Source organism: Leptonychotes weddellii, chromosome X, assembly GCF_054177405.1.
Source record: "Leptonychotes weddellii isolate Sample4059 chromosome X, ASM5417740v2, whole genome shotgun sequence".
Taxonomy (NCBI): Eukaryota; Metazoa; Chordata; class Mammalia; order Carnivora; family Phocidae; genus Leptonychotes; species Leptonychotes weddellii.
The window spans coordinates 79,548,732-79,552,898 of record NC_138385.1 but is presented as its reverse complement, the minus strand read 5'-3'; the positions used below and the strand labels follow the sequence as shown (position 1 = coordinate 79,552,898).

The window sequence follows — 4,167 nt, the reverse complement described above, 5'->3', positions numbered from 1 at the left end:
TCTGTGTCTGTTTTTTTCACACAGCAGGAAATGTTTGAGATTCATTCATGTTGATCCACATATCACTAGGTTGTTGCTTTTAACTGGAGAGTGGTGCTCATTTGTATAAATATATCCAAGTTTGTTTATTCCTCTCCCTTTTTGCATTTTTCTGTTAGTGTTTCAGTTTGGAATGTACTAGTGTTCATGTTGAGCAGATAAAAAGCTAAAGGGATCATTAAGGTAATTCGTATTTGAGAATATACTCCAGGATACATGATATGTATGGGTCAATTCCAGGCCACCACCTGTTTTTGTAAATAAAGTTTTATTGGAAGACAGTAAGCCCATTCACTTTTAAATTGTTTATAGCTGCTTTCATGCTACCATAGCAGAGTTGAGTAGTTGTGACAAAGAACGTGTGACCCACGAAGTCTAAAATATTTCGATGCAACTCTTTGTAGAAAAAGTTTGCTAATTCCTATTCTAAAATGATTATTAGAGGGATGCCTGGTGGCTCAGTCAGTTGGGCATCTGCCTTCAGCTCTGGCGGTGATCCTGAGGTCCTGGGATCGAGCCCCGCATTGGGCTCCTTGCTCAGTGGGGAACCTGCATCTCCTTCTGCCTGCAGCTGTCCCTGCTTGTGCTCTCTCTCTCTCTCTGTCAAATATATAAATAAAATCTTAAAAAAATAAAATGATTATCAGACTGATTAATGCTATATGAATTCTGCACCCAGTCAAAATGTCTTCACTGAGTTAAGTTGTAATATTAGGGCTTTGATTTTTATTTAAATAAATATAAAATGGCCAAAGGCCATGGAAATAATATTTCTCCATCTTTTATTTTTTAAAAAAGCCATAATTTTAGGTCATTGACCATTATTATGTAGTACAATGGACCTCAAAATATTAAAATTGAAAAATTACCTAGAGTTTCTCAAAAGGATATGGTGTTATGAAGCAATGTGCATTTTCCTTTACCAAACTATGAAAATATGTGATGCATAGTATTTCCCTTTCTACCTCTTCCTGCCATCCAGGAAGAGTTGAATTTAATATTCTGTCCAAAGTTTTGTTGTAATTTTTCTTATTTTTTCATAATTTTGAACAATTGCCTTTATATTTACTGGTGTTATTTATAAGTGTCTCTTCCAGTGAAGCGAATCAAATACATTTTGAACAAGGAATGACAGAAGACAATTAATATGTACATATATGCATAAAACAGAATTGTTAAAATACTTCAAACCATCATGCAACGTTCATAGAAATTTATGATTCTCATGCACACAAACTATCCTAAATTGGTTTTCAACTACTTAGCAAAAAGCTCTAAATCCACAAAAATTTGAGTATAAATGTGGGCACTGGCACTGCCCATATTTAAGAATATTATCTCCTCCCCTTCTAGTTGTTCCTGATATTTTTGATTATCATTAAGTTGACACAATAAGAAGCTAAATGTGAACGGATACTAAAACTTAACACCGGAAACGTGTGATGATCAAAGAAAAGATAAAATGGGGTGATGTTGATGTTTATAACTTACGTTCTTCTTGAAGCTTCATTTTATTACTGCTTCCTAAATATTATTCTGGTCTCATTTATTAATTAGGCATCAATATCCAAGGCCATTTTAAAGACAGTCATGACCATGTTAGTAGATACTTTATGGTAACAATCAAAATACAGTCATAATTGAAAAACACAATTGATAATTTTGATTATTTGACAGGAAAGGAAATTCTTGGCCATCAATACTGTCATTTCTCGAGAAAGATTAGAATACAATTGCACAGGGCCTGGGGGACAAAGCTTCCAGAAATGCTTCTACAATTGGAGGAAGGGGGTTCTGGGAAGAAAGGAGATGTATACATTAATGTTAATTTTGTACTAAAAAAGAAGGTCGCATGCTTCCCTGGATCTTTTCATGAGACCTAAGGTGATAGAGTAGCTTAGCAATGGAGGGCGGATTGCCACATCCTGTGGCACTCCGTAGGAAAGGCAAAGGCAAACACATAAGTATGGTCCTTAACAAGCAGGCCCATAGTCATATTGTCTGCGGTGATGAAATGTTCACGGTGTATCGATGGCCACATTAAATTAGCATTGTTAATTTAAACGTTTCGGTTTGATTGTTCTGTTATTATGTAATTTATACACTGATGACTTCACTTTTATAGCTGCATTGAAGATGTAAGCTACAGATAGGCTTTTTTATACATTTGTTTGAACCTACTGAAGTAATTGTCTAGTAAAAATCATTAAAGTCCACAGAGGGAGACCAAAATAACTTTGGTCCTTTCCTTAAATTGTCTGAACAATGACCAAGTTTGAGAAGCATGGCTTTGAAGAAGTAACAAATGCTGTTAAGGTGATCCCCTTGACAACAGAATAAGTAAAAACTGTCCTGTCAAAATAAGCTTGAATATACAAAGCAAATCAACACAGAGACATTTTTTCCCTCACCTATCAGTCTGGCAAAAAAATCAGTGTTTGACCATTCACCTTTCCGTGACACTATGAAGCACCAGGCAGTGTCCTCCACCTCTTTGATCCAGCAATCCTCCTTCTAAAAAATCTACCAAATACACCTGCATATGCACAAATTGATAAGCTTTTAGCTAGATCAATGATTCTCAAAGAGTGAGAGGGAAATGATTTTGCCTTCTTCCCTTAGGGGATATTTGGCAAAGAAGGGAGACATTTTGGGTTGTCACAACTCAGGGAGGATGTGTGGTACTGGTATCTAGTGGTTAGAGGCCAGGGATGCTGCTAAGCATCCTGTGATGCACAAGATTGTCAACAAAAAATGAGTCGTTCCAGTGCTCACTTCGGCAGCACATATACTAAAAAATGAGTCGTTCCAAATATTGCAGAAGTTGAGACACTCCGATATAAATCAATTCTTTTATTTATGTGATAAACTATGCTACTTTCCTTAGTTCCTGCCTTCTGTTTTGCTTTCAGATTTTAGGGATATCTTTTTGTGATTCTGGTCAGCATTTATGGTTTAGGTCTGTTGTGCTTTTTGTGTCATCCTTGCTCAGGGGCTATGTAATCTCTGTATCATTCCAATTTTAGTAAATGTGCTGCCGAATCTAGGGCAGGTCTGTTTTGCTTTGATTCCTATGTGATAGATGAACTTAGAAATATCTATTAAGTTAAAATACCTTAATAATTAGAGAACCTTAAGGAAAAAAAAGTTTAAGCTCCAGAACAAAAGCAATTGTAAGCATTTATTTGCTGTCCCTTACTTAGATGTTGTGCATCCCTGCACTGAAAATCTAACTTAGAGCCTTGAAACCAGCAAAATACAATTAGATTCTCACCAGATACACCAAACTCCACAGGGTACGTCATTTTATCGTTTCCTTTTGCGAATATTCTGTGTTTCTAGAGGGTTCTTTGACACAAATGCTGCCTAAACAAAGTGACAACTGCTGAAGGCAAAGAGGTTGTGCAAGTTCACTGCTAATTGTGAGCTGTATGACTCACACATTTTTGATCACTGCACATGGAGCCCCAAAACTTTTCAAATGTTTATTAAAAAGAGCTAACACATAAATCAGAAAAGTACAGCTGCCTTATGAGAAGTACTGTACTGTGATAACACAAAGTTTACATCTACTTAGCAAAGGTGTATACATTTTGTACTTGAAAAATCTTTAAGATCTTTTATCTTCCTGATTCTCCAAAACTTGATTGTATAAAAGCCTATTTTTAGGAGCTAACTTTCCCTCTCCCTCTCCATAAAAAAATATTTTGAAATTGAGGAAAACCTCCACCAAAAAAAAAAAAAAAAATCAACCATTCCCTCATGTTCTTCCTCCCTCTCACGTTCATTGTATATACTAATCTACCTTCAGAGATGCCAATACTGTATATAGTTGATATCCACAAGTATTTCCATTTAATTATTGAAGCCTTTATGGGAATGGCGGTGTCAAAATGAAACTAAGAAATGAGAAACTAATTTTAACTTCCGAAGCATTGAAACTCCTGTGCGGATCTGTCTCTATAGTTGTAATAATTCTAAAATCTCCATCAGTAAAAATAGAGATGTAATTATCATCTGGGGACAGACGGTGAGGCAACTAATAATGATGTGAGCAAATGTCCATGCTACATATATCCCCCTTGTCTAGAACTCAAATACATTGGATATGAGCCCCTAAGGGAGAGG

General features: G+C 35.9%; 1 non-coding gene across 1 annotated transcript; it reads right to left on the bottom strand.

Moving 5' to 3' along the window:
- Positions 1-2,985: 2,985 nt before the first annotated feature.
- Positions 2,986-3,089, bottom strand: LOC115940489 (U6 spliceosomal RNA). The gene has a single exon (XR_004075235.1). It is a non-coding gene; the product is annotated as a U6 spliceosomal RNA (small nuclear RNA).
- Positions 3,090-4,167: the final 1,078 nt, after the last annotated feature.